Raw genomic sequence first — 15,726 nt, forward strand, 5'->3', positions numbered from 1 at the left:
CCAACATCCGCTGGATCATGGAAAAAGCAAGAGAGCTCCAGAAAAACATCTATTTCTGCTGTATTGACTATGCCAAAGCCTTTGACTGTGTGGATCACAAGAAACTGTGGAAAATTCTTCAAGAGATGGGAATACCAGACCACCTGATCTGCCTCTTGAGAAATTTGTATGCAGGTCAGGAAGCAACAGTTAGAACTGGACATGGAACAGCAGACTGGTTCCAAATAGGAAAAGGAGTTTGTCAAGGCTGTATATTGTCACCCTGTTTTTTTAACTTATATGCAGAGTACATCATGAGAAACGCTGGACTGGAAGAAACACAAGCTGGAATCAAGATTGCCGGGAGAAATATCAATAACCTCAGATATGCAGATGACACCACCCTTATGGCAGAAAGTGAAGAGGAACTCAGAAGCCTCTTGATGAAAGTGAAAGTAGAGAGTGAAAAAGTTGGCTTAAAGCTCAACATTCAGAAAATGAAGATCATGGCATCCGGTCCCACCACTTCATGGGAAATAGATGGGGAAACAGTGGAAACAGTGTCAGACTTCATTATTCTGGGCTCCAAAATCACTGCAGATGGTGACTGCAGCCATGAAATTAAAAGACGCTTGCTCCTTGGAAGGAAAGTTATGACCAACCTAGATAGCATATTCAAAAGCAGAGACATTACTTTGCCAACAAAGGTTCGTCTAGTCAAGGCTATGGTTTTTCCAGTGGTCATGTATGAATGTGAGAGTTGGACTGTGAAGAAGGCTGAGCGCCGAAGAACTGATGCTTTTGAACTGTGGTGTTGGAGAAGACTCTTGAGAATCCCTTGGACTGCAAGGAGATCCAACCAGTCCATTCTGAAGGAGATCAGCCCTGGGATTTCTTTGGAAGGAATGATGCTAAAGCTGAAACTCCAGTACTTTGGCCACCTCATGCGAAGAGTTGGCTCATTGAAAAAGACTGATGCTGGGAGGAATTGAGGGCAGGAGGAGAAGGGGACGACAGAGGATGAGATGGCTGGATGGCATCACTGACTCGATGGAGGTGAGTCTGAGTGAACTCTGGGAGTTGGTGATGGACAGGGAGGCCTGGTGTGCTGCAATTCATGGGGTCGCAAAGAGTCGGACAGGACTGAAGGACTGATCTGATCTGATCTGATTAACATACTGTCCACCTTTTTTTCTTAAGTCCTCATAAAGCTCACGTAGGAAATCTCATGTCAGAAGTTGCAGTGCTCTGTTAAAAATATCATACTCAGGACTTCCCTGGTGGTCCAGTGATTAAGAATCCACCTGCCAATGCTGGAGACATGGGTTTGATGCCTAGTCCCTGAAGATCCCACAGGTGTGGAGCTACTAAGCCCGTGCACCACAACTATTGAAGCGCATGAGCTTGCAGCCATTGTCCACAACAAGAAAAGCCACTGCAATGAGAAGTCTGTGAACTGCAGCGAGAGTGGCCCCTGCTCACCACAACTACAGAAAGCCCACGCAGCAACGAAGACCCAGCACAGCCAAAAATAAACAAATATACTAGTCAATTAAAAAAAAATAGTAATACCGTACTCACAAATAATGAGATCCTTTATGCATATTTTCTCTAGGCATCTTTTTAAAATGTAGGCCTTTCCCTTTCATTATTTAATGTGTGCGTGCTAAGTCACTTGAATTCTGTCCAACTCTTTGTGACCCTGTGGCCTGTAGGCCACCAGGCTCCTCTGTCCTTGGGATTCTCCAGGCAAGAATCCTGGAGTGGATGCCATGCCCTCCTCCAGGAGATCCTCCCAACCCAGGGATTAAACCCATGCCTCTGATGTCTCTCCATTGGCAGACAGGTTCTTTACCACTAGCACCACCTGGAAAGCCTTTATTATTTAATAAAACTACCTTAATTAACCTTACCAATATAATTTGGTGCTGCACAATAATAATTATTTTCTTGATAGTGTTGCAGGAAGGGGGACACCTTCCAGGGCCCGGAAGTGGGCTCTTGTCTAACACTTAGAAGTGTATTGTCCGAGGAGGCACTTGTGCTGATGAAGCAAGAGATTTATTGGGAAGGGGCGCCCAGATGGAGAGCAGTAGGGTAAGGGAACCAAGGAGGACTGCTCTGCCACAGTCCTGGCTTGCAGTCTCGGGTCTTATGGTGATGGGATTAGTTTCCAGGTGGTCTTTAGCCAATCATTCTGACTTAGAGTCCTTCCTGGTGGGGCATGCATCACTCAGCCAAGATGGATGCCAGAGAGAAGGATTCTGGGAGGTGGTTGGACACATGGTGTCTCCTTTTGATCCTGATCTCTCCCTATGACCAGTGTGTTCTCTTGGCAAAACTCTATTAGCTTTTGCCTTGCTTCATTCTGTACTCCAAGGCCAAATTTGCCTGTTACTCCAGGTATTTCTTGACTTCCTACCTTTGCATTCCAGTCCCCTGTAATGAAAAGGACGTCTCTTTCAGGTGTTAGTTCTAGAAGGTCCTGTAGGTCTTCATATAACTGTTCAACTTCAGTTTCTTCAGCATTACTGGTCAGGGCATAGACTTGGATTATCATGACATTGAATGGTTTGCCTTGGAAATGAGCAGAGATCATTCTGTCGTTTTTGAGATTGCATCCAAGTACTGCATTTCAGACTCTTTTGTTGACTATGACTACTCCATTTCTTCTAAAGGATTCTTGCCCACAGTAGTAGATATAATGGTCATCTGAGTTAAATTCACTCATTTCAGTCCATTTTAGTTCGCTGATTCCTAAAATGTTGATGTTCACTCTTGCCATCTCCTGTTTGACCACTTCCAATTTACCTTCATTCATGGACCTAATATTCCAGCTTCCTATGCAATATTGCTCTTTACAGCATCAGACTTTACTTCCATCACCAGTTACATCCACAACTAGGTGTTGTTGCTTTGGCTCTGTCTCTTCATTCTTTCTGGAGTTTTTTCTCCACTCTTCTCCAGTAGCATATTGGGTACCTACTGACCTGGGGAGTTCATCTTTCAGTATCCTATCTTTTTGCCTTTTCATACTGTTCATGGGGTTCTCAAAGCAAGAATACTGAAGTGGTTTGCCATTCCCTTCTCCAGTGGACCACGTTTTGTCAGAACTCTCCACCAAGACCTGTCCGTCTTGGGTGGGCCTACATGGCATGGCTCATAGTTCCATTGAGTTAGACAAGGCTGTGGTACATGTGATCAGATTGGTTAGTTTTCTGTGATTGTGGTTTTCAGTCTGTCTGCCCTCTGATGGGGAAGTATAAGAGGCTTATGGAAGCTTCCTGATAGGAGAGACTGATTGAGGGGAAACTGGGTCTTGTTCTGATGGGTGAGGCCATGCTCAGTAAATTTTAATCCAATTATCTGTTAATGAGTGGGGCTGTGTTCCCTCCCTGATATTTCTGGAGAAGGAAATGGCCACCCACTCCAGTATTCTTGCCTGGAAAATACCTGGGGCCAAATTATGGTGGAGGTAATGAAGATAATGGTGACCTCCTTCAAAAGGTCCCATGCCTGCACTGCTACACTCGGTGCCCCCAACCCCACAGCAGGCCACCACTGACCCATGCCTCTGCCGGAGACTCCTGGATGCTCACAGGCAAGTCTGGGTCAGTCTCTTGTGGGGTCACTGCTCCTTTCTCCTGGGGCCTGGTGCACAAGGTTCTCTCTGTGCCCTCCAAGAGTCTGTCTCCCGAGGCCTGTGTAAGTTCTGGCGGCTCTATGGTGGGGTTAACGGTGACCTCCTCCAAGAGGGCTTATGCCATACCGAGGCCACTGCACCTAAAGCCCCTACCCCTGCAGCAGTCCACTGCTGACCCGTAACTCTGCAGGAGACACTCAAACACAGTACTGTCTCAGTCTCTGTGGCGTCTCTGGGTCCTGGTGCACACAAAGTTTGAGCCCTCCGAGCATCTCTGAGCACTTGCTCCTTGGAAGAAAAGTTATAACCAACCTAGACAGCCCATTAAAAAGCAGAGACACTACGTGGCCAACAAAGATCCGTCTAGTCTAAGATGTGGTTTTTCCAATAGTCATGTATGGATGTGAGAGTTGGACTGTAAAGAAAGCTGAGCGCTGAAGAATTGATGCGTTTGAACTGTAGTGTTGGAGAAGACTGTTGACAGTCACTTGGACTGCAAGGAGATCCAACCAGTCCATCCTAAAGGAAATCTGTCCTGAATATTCATTGGAAGGACTGAAGCTGAAACTCCAATACTGTGGTCACCTGATGTGAAGAACTGACTTATTGGAAAAGATTCTGATGCTGGGAAAGATTGAAGACGGGAGGAGAAGGGGACAGCAGAGGAGATGGTTGGATGGCATCACTGACTCAATGGACATGAGTTTGAGTAAGCTCTGGGAGTTGGTGATGGACATGGAGGCCTGGCGTGCTGCAATCCATGGGGTCACAAAGAGTCAGACACAACTGAGTGACTGAACTGAACTGAACTGAACTCTCCCTGTTGGTGATGGCTTATTAGTTCCGTGTTCCTTACCAGGACTTTCTGTCATAAAATGACTCATGCAAATGGTTACTAGGATGCCTGGCCAGGGTGGGCCGTTTCAGTCAGTGTGCATCCCCTAACAATAGTATTACTGAAAGCTCAGCCTCTTTGTACATCAGAGCAAATCAATTCCTGGAGACAGAGTTTTGGATGAAGTAGAAAAGAATAGCTTTACTACTTCACCAGGCAAAGGGAGATACATCAGGCTCCTGCCTCAAAAAACTATGTGTCTCAACCTGGGAGGATTTGAGGATGGGTTTTATAACAACGTAACAACTCTTGATGACACCACCCTTATGGCACAAAGTGAAGAGGAACTAAAAAGCCTCTTGATGAAAGTGAAAGTGGAGAGTGAAAAAGTTGGCTTAAAGCTAAACATTCAGAAAATGAAGATCATGGCATCTGGTCCCATCATTTCATGGGAAATAGATGGGGAAACAGTGAAAACAGTGTCAGAATTCATTTTGGGGGGATCCAAAATCACTGCAGATGGTGATTGCAGCCATGAAATTAAAAGACACTTACTCCTTGGGAACGTTAGAATTAACCTAGATAGCATATTCAAAAGCAGAGACATTACTTTGCCAACAAAGGTCCATCTAGTCAAGGTTATGGTTTTTCCAGTGGTCATGTATGGATGTGAGAGTTGGACTGTAAAGAAAGCTGAGCACCGAAGAATTGATGCTTTTGAACTGTGGTGTTGGAGAAGACTCTTGAGAGTCCCTTGGACTGCAAGGAGATCCAACCAGACCATTCTAAAGGAGATCAGCCCTGGGTGTTCTTTAGAAGGACTGATGCTAAAGCTGAAACTCCAATATTTTGGCCACCTCATGCGAAGAGTTGACTCATTGGAAAAGACTGATGCTGGGAGGGATTGGGGGCAGGAGGAGAAGGGGACAACAGAGGATGAAATGGCTAGATGTCATCACTGACTCGATGGACATGAGCTTGAGTGAACTCCGGGAATTAGTGATGGACAGGGAGGCCTGGCATGCTGCAATTCATGGGGTCGCAAAGAGTCAGACACAACTGAGCAACTGCACTGAACTGAACTTTATAACAATGATTCATAAGTGGGGCCTCTGACAAGATTAGTGTGTGAGCAAGGCTGAAGCTGAAGCTCCAATACGGCCACCTAATACGAAGACCCGACTCAGTAGAAAAGACCCTGATGCTGGAAAAGGTTGAAGGCAGGAGGAGGACAACAGAGGATGAGAGGGTTTGATGGCATCACTGACTCAATGGACGTGAATTTGAGCAAGCTCCAGGAGATGGTGATGGACAGGGAAGCCTGTTGTGCTGCATGCAGTCCACGAGGTTGCCAAGAGTTGGACATGACTGAGCGACTGAACAACAACAAGGGCTTGCACTCCCTTAATCTTGTCTCAGGTCGGGGGTCTCCCAATCTTGATGAACTTCTCTAGTCCCTTTAATCTTGCCTCAGGTGGCTTCTTGGCTGCTCCTCCCCTGATTAGCAACTGTTACAATCTGCCCTTTGGAACTTAGGGAAAGCCATGGAGGCTAGAGTCTTGCCCACAAGAAATGGGAAATGGAAAAGCTTCGGTGCCTGGGAGCCCCACAGGGCCCTGCTCAGTTTCAATATTTATATATTATGCCTTTGCTATCTTTTCATTATTTTATATGTTGATCAAAGTAATGTCATTCTTATTTTACTAGTTTCTAATGTTTTTCTTGAACATTTTTCCCCTTTAGGATTTGAAAATTAGTAATAGGAACAATCATTCTTTCATCTTCAACTTTAAGATTGTTTATTTTTCCCCCCTTTGGCTTTGTGGTATCTCCTTGATCTCTATAATCATTATTTTTTATGCACTAGATGTGTGTGGTGATTACAAAGAATGCTTTATGATACAAGAATGCTCACAATATAAAGTTTCAAAAAAATAAGATAAAATAAAGCAGAACTCAAAATTGCAAGTACAGGGGCTTCCTGGTTAAGAATCTGCCTTGCAGTGCAGGGCTGCTGCTGCTGCTGCTGCTAAGTCGCTTCAGTCGTGTCCGACTCTGTGCGACCCTGTAGACAGCAGCCCGCCGGGCTCCCCCATCCCTGGGATTCTCTAGGCAAGAACACTGGAGTGGGTTGCCATTTCCTTCTCCAATGCATGAAAGTGAAAAGTGAAAGTGAAGTCATTCAGTCGTGTCTGACTCTTAGCAACCCCGTGGACTGCAGCCCACCAGGCTCCTCTGTCCATGGGATTTTCCAGGCAAGAGTACTGGAGTGGGTTGCCAGTGCTATGTGGGTTCAATTCCTGGTTGGGGAACTAAGATCTCACATGGATGCAGAGAAACTAAGCCTGAGTGCCACAGCTAGTGAGCTCGAGCCACTAGGAAGATCCTGTGTGCAGCAACTAAGTCCCAATGTAGCCAAATAAATAAATAAAATATTAAGAAGAATTCTAAGTACAGTGGGAACCCAAATGACTATTTAAACATTTTTTGTTTTACACTATCCCAAAATATTGACAGATATCACTCTGGGTAGTGAGATTATGAATAATTTTAAAAAAAAGATTTCTGTGTATTTTTTATGTCTTCTGCAAAACATATATGTTTTATGTATTTATCTGAATCAGAGCCAAAACTTGGAAGTGAAGCCAAAGGGATGATTTTGTTGAAGGGTTCGTATGGCTGCTAAGGGTTGTCCATCCACAAGAAGCCTTCCCTTCCAGCCCTGTCTTGAAGCACCTTTTTCTGGTTTTCTGGTGGGCAGCTGGTAGGTTTGTGTAGAGAGCACGAGTGTGGGGGCTTGTGTGTGCAGGGGGGCACCGAGGGGTGCACAGTAATCCAAGGGAGAGGCCTGACAGTCTGATTTCTCCTGGGAGGTACCAGAGCTCTCTTAGTCTATGGTTGAAAGCAGTGCTATTTAGAATAGAATGGAAAAAACATATGGATCCACATGGCAGCTACTGGTCCAGGTCACTCTCTGCTTAGACTCATTTTCCCAAACAAGGTTATTTAAGCAAGTTCTGGCCTTTTAAATCAGATTGGTAGTGTAATATCAGGTATATTTTTCAGCCTCACTTTGCTTAATTTTCCCAATCATTAAGGGCTAAATAATAATATTATTATTTAGCAGAATATCTCCTGCTATCTCATTAAAGTGTCCTGAGGATTTAGCAATAAATGTCTCCTGTATGCTTTTTTGGGCCACTTCATAGGCCATAGTAGCTCTTTGTAACAAATTAAGTTGCAAAGACATATAGGTTAGAAAGAAGTGTGTGTGTGTGTGTGTGTGTAATACACTTTCCTTTTTCTTTTGCCTCTTCAGGCTTTATTCCATTATTCTTCCTTCTGGGAAATGAGACAGAATGACTGAAGTCCTATCGTGTCGAAAGGTTTGTTTAATGACTGTCCCATGTGAAAACATGCAGTGTTAACTGAGAAGCATGACTGATGTGACCGTGGAGGCCCATCAGACTGACTCATTTATCAAATACTAAAGAGTTGTTTCATAGATTGGCTTTTCTAGTCATTTTTCAATAGAATTAAAGCCTGAGCAATTATAAGAAAAACAAAGAACTCTTAGGGTTATTTTGGAGGGGGTGGGGAGGGTAGGGTCATCTAACCATTTGGGAGCCCTGACATAATAATCTGTGATTTTTCCCCCAAGCTCATTTTTGTCACACAGAGCAAAAATGTGTGAGCGAACATAAAACAACAACAAATTCCCATATCAAATAAACATAAAGGAAAGACATTTTCAAGGGACTATTTTAAGAGAGTTAATATATAGAGTGAAATTCTTGTCAATTGATCATATTCCGTTTTATTCAGCCTCAGGCTTTTGGTGAGCTTTTGGGTTAACAGACAGAAAATGAGATGATACAGTTCTGATAATACATCATTCTTGTATGAACCCCCTCATCATCATGTCTAAACTGGCAATCTCTTTAGTTGAGTTGGGCACAACTTATGGCTCCACACACCAATTACAAGGATATAAAATTAATGTAATGGTTCCTCCCTGGTGGTCCAGTGGCTAAGACTCTGTGCTTCCAATGCAGGGGGCCTGGGTGCAATTCCTGGCCAGGGAACCAGATCCCACAAGTTGGAACTAAGAGTTTTCATGCCACACCTAAAGATCCCACATGCCACAAGGAAGATCGAAGACCCGGTGCAGCCAAATACATACATATATATTTTTTTAATTAAAAAAATGTAAAATTAATGGAATATATTTCATATGTGAGGTGGAGAGAGTGAAAAAAAAGTGAAAGTGTTAGTTGCTCAGTTGTGTCTGTCTCTTTGCGACCCCATGGACTATAGCTCACCAGGCTCCTCTGTCCATAGGATTTCCCAGGAAAGAATACTGGAGTGGCTTGCTGTTTTCCTTCTCCAGGGCATCTTCCCAACCCAGGGATCAAACCCTGGTCTCCTGCACTTCAGACAGATTCTTTGCCTTCTGAGCCACTGGGGAGAGAGTAAGGACTGAAGAAATAACAAGGTAATAGTTCCGATCTACAGTGTGTACCGTTGGTCATTTTCATCTGTACTCATCACATCTGATGTTTCCACATTGCTAACAGCACTGTGTCTTTCATGCGTGTAGTGTGAGGAGGGAGCAATGGATCTGTGCTGCTGTAGGCATGGGAGGTTGCGTTCCGATCACCAAGCTATGACCCAATAAAACCAGCATCTCAGGCAGGATCAGTTCTAATTCAGCCTTCTGTCTTGAATCGCTCACCCGTCAACACAGAGCTGCTACATCTGGGCTGCTCTGTGAAAGTCTGGCCTGCTCACCAGAAACTGGCAGCAAGCCGTTTTCTATGGATATGTTTGGCGTTTAAAACATGCAAAACTTAGCATCTTTGGTAAAGCAGAAGAATAACCATTCTTATTCATAAATAATGATACTTTTCTGGACAAAAAAAAGTCAATAAAAAAACTCGGTTTGAAACTAGACTTTTTTCCGTATGAATAAGAGTTCTATTATTTTTCTCACTCAAGCTTTGGGCTTGCATCTCTCTTTTCGGACAGTTTTGTGTCTCATTTCTCGTACAGATTTCTATTGCCTTCATGGCTTTCACAGAGAATTTAATCCTTGGCAGTGAAAAGAAAGAATCCCAGGGGGCAAGTGGGGGAGGTGGGAGGGACTAGCTAAGTTGAAGGAGTTCGATTTGAATTGAAAAATCCTTTAGTCATGCCAGAGATGTGAAATCATCAAAGACACAAAGATCTTACACAGTAAAAACAGAGGTAAACCTCTGCCTTGCAGGAAGCACATTCTCTTTTCATTGCTCAAAATTGTGATGTCAATCTTGCAGTAGGTTATCCTTGAAAGAGAATATTACCCTCACCTTTTAGAAACCCTTTGCTACTTTACAGTGTGATTATATGTGCTTCTAGAGAGCTGCGATGATTGAATACAAATTTGCACATCTTTTTCAGGTTTAAGCTAAAATTGTTTTCCCCAGTACCTACGGATTCAGGATGTGAAAATATATTCTCAGTGGATCTCACTCAGATCTTATTGTCCACATGTATTTTCACTTATCTTCTTCCTCAACTGTACCAGGTAGAGTTCTTTGGTTGCAAGCAACAGTAATTGCCTCTGGTAAATCTAAGCAAAAAAGAAATTTATTGGGAATTCCTTCGTGGTCCAGTGGTTAAGACTCCATGCTTCCAATGCAGGGGGCAATGGTTCGATCCCTAGGCAGGGAAGTTCCATATGCTGAGTAGCAAGGTCAAAAAAAAAAAAAGGAAAGAAAGAAAGAAATTTATCAGGCAAAGTTGGGAAGCTCAAAGGATTGAAGAGAGAAGACTGAAGATCCAGTGTTGGAAGGGACTGAACCAAGCAGCTCACATGAGTCTCCACAGCATGAAAGTCTCAACAGCTGCATCTAGAAGCAATAGTTCAGATTCCAAAGAGAGAGGGTTTGACTGGCTTAACTAGGGTCAACTCTTCTTTCCTTGGTTGGGGGAAGGCACCCCGCTTCTGAACAATAGTCCCACCAGACGGTATCCGAATGGGAGGATATAATCGCAAAGGATAAATGGAGGATGCTATTACTGAAAGAACGTGGACTGAAAGCTAAAAGAAATAAACCCAAAATAACAACAACAACAACAACACCAATGAGTACCATTCCCTCCCCTTCCCATTCAATTCTTTTTCTTCTCCTTTTGTATGTTTTCCTCTCTTCATTTCTCCTTTATCTTCTCTGTCTTTCTTGTCTCTTCCTTTTCCTTGCCCTTTAAAACTTGTTATGTTGGCTGGAACTTTTGCCATTGCTCTGCTTCTTTAGCAGAGACCCTAACATAAAAATTATATCACCCCCCTAAATGGGAAGGAAATCCAATATACATATACATGTATATGTATATATCCCCTCTTTTTTTGATTTCTTAAATGAACAATGCAAAGAAGTAGAGTTAAAAGAATGGGAAGACTAGAGATCCCTTCAAGATACTTGGACATATCAAGGGAACATTAAAAGGATGGGCGTGATAGAGGACAGAAACAGTAAGGACCTAACAGAAGCAGATGAAATTAAGAATACACAGAAGAACTCTACCAAAAAAAAAAAGAAAATCCTAATGACTTGTATAACCATGATGGTGTGGTCACTCACCTAGAGCCAGACATCCTGGAGTATGAAGTCAAATGGACTTTAGGAAGCATTATTACAAACAAAGCTAGTGGAGATGATGGAATTCCAGCTGAGCTATTTCAAATCCTAAAAGATGATGCCGTTAAAGTACTTCACTCAATATGTCAGCAAATTTGGAAAACTCAGCAGTGGCCACAGGACTAGAAAAGGTCAGTTTTCATTCCAATCCCAAAGAAGGGCAGTGCCAAAGAATGCTCAAACTACTGAACAATTGTGCTCATTTCACATGCTAATAAGGTTATGCTCAAAATCCTTCAATATAAGTTTCAGCAGTGCATGAACCGAGAACTTCCTGGTGTACAAGCTGGGTTTAGAAAAAGCAGAGGAACCAGAGATCAAATAGCCAACATTCGTTGGATCAAAGAAAAAGCAAGGAAATTGACAATGTGGATCACAACAAACTATGGAAAATTCTTAAAGAGATGGGAATACCAGACCGCCTTACCTGTCTCCTGAGAAATCTGTATGCTGGCCAAGAAGCAACAGTTAGAACCAGACATGGAACAACAGACTGGTTCCAATTTGGGAAAGGAATACATCAAGGCTTTATATTGCCACCCTGCTTATTTAACTTATATGCAGAGTACATCATGCAAAATTTTGGACTGGAAGACTCATAAGCTGGAATCAAGATTGCCAAGAGAACTATCAACAACCTCAAATATGCAGATGACACTATTCTTATGGCCAAAATTGAAGAGCAACTAAAGAGACTCTTGAAGAGATGATAGAGGAGAGTGAAAAAATTGGCTTAAAACTAAGCCATCATTCAAAACACTAAGATGATGGCATCTAGTCCCATCACTTCACAGCAAATAGAAGAAGAAAAATAGGGAGCAGTGACAGATTTTATTTTCTTGGGCTCCGAAATCATGGTGGACAGTGACTGCAGCCGTGAAATTAAGACTCCTTGGAAGAAAAGCTTTGACAAACCTAGATACTGTGTTAAAAATAGAGACATTACTTTGCCAGCAAAAGTCTGCACAGTCAAATCTATGCTTTTTCCACTAGTCGTGAACAGATAGAGAGAGCTGGACCATAAAGAAGGCTGGGTACCAAAGAATAGATGCTTTTGAATTGTGGTACTGGAGAAGACTCTTGAGAGTCCCTTGGACTGCAAGAAGATCCAACCAGTCCATCCTAAAGGAAATCAGTCCTGAATTTTCATTGGAAGGACTGATGCTGATGTTCCACTGCTTTGGCCACCTGATGCGAAGAGCCAAATCATGGGAAAAGACCCTGATGCTGGGGAAAATTGAGGCCAAGAGAAGGGGACAATAGAGGATGAGATGATTAGATTGCCTGATGGACTCAATGAGCATGTATTTGAGCAAACTCTGAGAAATTGTGACGGACGAGGATGCCAGGCATGCTGCAGTCCGTGGGGTTGTAAAGAGTCAGACACGACATAGTGACTGAACAACAATAACAACACCTCAAGCGGGGGAACTCTAGCACTTTCTGTAAAAAAAATCGACAGCATCTGCCTTTAAAAATAAACTTCTCTTTACCTTGCTGTGGAATTTGGAAGAAAGGATAAGTGCTTCTTCAAAGATCTACTTTATTATTCTTCCACAAGTTTTCTAAGATTGTTTTTAATATATGCTGATTGCAAATGTTCTCTTTGGCCTCAGTAAATGCAGTCAAAACTAAGTGGCTGCATTTTAAAGACAAACTGGTTACACACACACACACACACACGTATGTGTATGTATATGTAAAGTACAACAATAAATTTTTTTTTATTAATTTGGTGTGCCAGGTCTTCTTTGCAGCACATGGAATCTTTAGTTACACTTGCAGTCTCAGTTGTGGCATGTGATTATCTGCTTCCCTGACGAGGGATTGAACCCAGGCCCCCTGCACTGGGAGCAGAGTATTAGCCACTGGATAACCAGAGAAGTTCCCAAAATTCTTGTATTTTAAATTGTCTCAATAAAATTTTCTAATACAAGATTATCAAATTATATGACTTAAAAGACAGTATGTAAAATTATAATTATTTTTGGCCTAATTATGAATGAATTTTGCCCAAAGCTGAAAAGTAATGATCTTATTGCTTCATAATAAATAATAATTTTTGTCTAAAAAATAAGCTGAAGGAAGACATATTTTTTAATTTTACTTTGTATGTGATATTACACCTATAAAAAGTTAAGTAAGTGATATTTTCCCTCATATTATGAAATAGAATATAATACCTATCAACCTCTTCAAGGAATCAGATTTTCCTAAAAGGCATAATAGTATGAATTGAGCTCTGAGGAAACACAGAAAAGCTTCTAAATTCAGAAACAGTCAGGAGAGTTTCTTCTTTATTGTCTCTGTCCACTTTTACTGTCTGAAGTTATTATTCCTTTTTCTTTGTCCCTTTGTGGAAAGCAGACAAAAACAGTGCTTCCTAGTAGCCCCCTAGGGAGACTTGGTTTAATTAAAGTCTGAAAAGCACATTTGAAAATGAGAAATATTAAACCAGAAATAATTTGTAAAGTGTTTTACCCCAATCTGTATATGACATAAAATTGAAAAAAGGTGGGGGTGTGGGGGGCAGTAGAATAAGAAAAGTAAAGAAATTGGGAAAATATTAAACCTAGTGGTCAGTTATCAACCACAATCAGGAATAGGCGTTCCCTGGGCACCACTCAAAGGGTGTGAGGCCTTGTTAGCCATTAGACTATTGTTCTGGAAAATTCAAATTAAACATTCTTATAGACATTTCTATGGAAAAAGCACATTAACGGAGAAGGCAATGGCAGCCCACTCCAGTACTCTTGCCTGGAAAATCCCATGGACGGAGGAACCTGGTGGGCTGCAGTCCATGAGGTCGCTGAGAGTCGGGCACGACTGAGCGACTTTACTTTCACTTTTCACTTTCATGCATTGGAGAAGGAAATGGCAACCCACTCCAGTGTTCTTGCCTGGAGAATCCCAGGGATGGGGGAGCCTGGTGGGCTGCCGTCTATGGGGTCACACAGAGTCGGACACGACTGAAGCGACTTAGCAGCAGCAGCAGGAGCATCACATGTAATTGACTGAGTCATGCAGGGATAGCAGTAAAACCATCATGAACAAAAAGCTTTTGCACCCAAGTCATGTGCATGTGTGAGACGACATTCCATGCCAGTCAAGGCAAACTGATGAGCTCGTCTTCTTATGTCACCTGCTACATTTCTGGAAATACCTATTTCTTCTTACCCTCTTCTATAGGAGAGGCTACAAACTATTCCTTTGAAATCTATCTTGTGCTATTGTCATTTCATTTTTGTTTTCTCATTGTTTTCCATTCCACACTGGAAATTAAGCCTCAGAATTAATTTATCAAGCATAATATTCATTAGTGAGATTACCACTTGAGAGCAGCCCAGTTTTTCAATATACCCATCAATCTGTTAATTGAAAAGTTGGCAACCATAGTGTTTGAAGCCATTGTAGTTTTGAATCCAAGGAAGATGTCATTATCTGATGAAATTTTGGAAGCGTAACGGGTTGCTATTACTTCCATGTTTTATCACTGGTATCCAGCGCATACTAGAGGGTCCCAGAGACTTGGTTCATGGGTACTTTTCTGGACTTGACCTTCTTTTGAGAACAGTCCCACCCTGTAGTTGGCAACTTTGCCTTGGCAACATACCTTGTTCATCGTCTAAGACTCTGTTTCCATGAGATTTAGCAGGCATGTATGTTTATTTTTATTTATTTATTTTTGGCTGCACTGGATCTGCATTGCAGCATGCAGGCTCAGTAGTTATGGTGCACAGGCTTAGTCGCCCTATGGCATGTAGGATCTTAGTTTCCTGACCAGAGATCGAACCCATATCCCCTAGATTGAAAGGCAGATTCTTAACCACAGGACCACCAGTGAAGTCCCCATGTATGTTTAAATTAACATAGATATTAATAAGCAAGAATGTATTTAGAAATTAAGGGCGGTCATGAGTTAAAACTCAGTTTATAAGAAATTATCTAATATAGAGATTCATTGGTGCCCTAATTGTTCCTCGGGTGTCCTAAGCAATAGTATTTGCCTTGGAAGAGAAGGCATAGGAATGATACAGAGAAGGTGAAACTGAAGTGTACATTTTGGAAGTCCTTGGCTCATTTAAATGTCTTCTACTTTATCCTTCCTTCAAACTAAGGGAATCAGAGTTTTCAAAACCTAACCTGAGAGTTTCAGATTTTCTATTTCACATGAAAATATTCTCATCTCTCACTTCCTTACCTAAAAACCTGATACAGCTGGCAAGAAACAACCTTTCACGAATTATTTACCCTTTAAGAACAGAGAATATTCCTAGTCCATACAAATGTACACCTGATTTATCCTCATATGCCTTAGGGACATTGATGAAGTGTCAGCAAATATCAATAAAATATTGTTGGTGAAGATAATAAATGATGAAATGCTGATGAATTTGCATAAGCTTCTGGATAGTCTATCTGAATTCAACTTAGAATGATGGTTAGAAAGAAGATAATATTATGCATCTTCTTACTTTAAATCTGCAAAAGAAAGCTTCATAAAATGATCTATGCAATCATAAAATTTGAAATCTTGTGACCATTGAAAGCAATGAAGAACAATGAGCAATATTCCCATATTATAATGC

The 15,726-nt window shown here is 42.0% G+C and overlaps 1 long non-coding RNA gene across 1 annotated transcript in view; it reads left to right on the forward strand.

Annotated features, from left to right (window-relative positions):
• Nucleotides 1–8,850: 8,850 nt before the first annotated feature.
• LOC113902199 overlaps nucleotides 8,851–15,726 on the forward strand; it is a 37,777-nt gene continuing 30,901 nt past the window's right edge. The window contains exon 1 of the long non-coding RNA XR_003513707.1: nucleotides 8,851–8,952. This is a non-coding gene — a long non-coding RNA (uncharacterized LOC113902199). The remainder of the gene's footprint in view (nucleotides 8,953–15,726) is intronic.

This window comes from Bos indicus x Bos taurus, chromosome 12 (genome assembly GCF_003369695.1).
Source record: "Bos indicus x Bos taurus breed Angus x Brahman F1 hybrid chromosome 12, Bos_hybrid_MaternalHap_v2.0, whole genome shotgun sequence".
Classification (NCBI taxonomy): domain Eukaryota; kingdom Metazoa; phylum Chordata; class Mammalia; order Artiodactyla; family Bovidae; genus Bos; species Bos indicus x Bos taurus.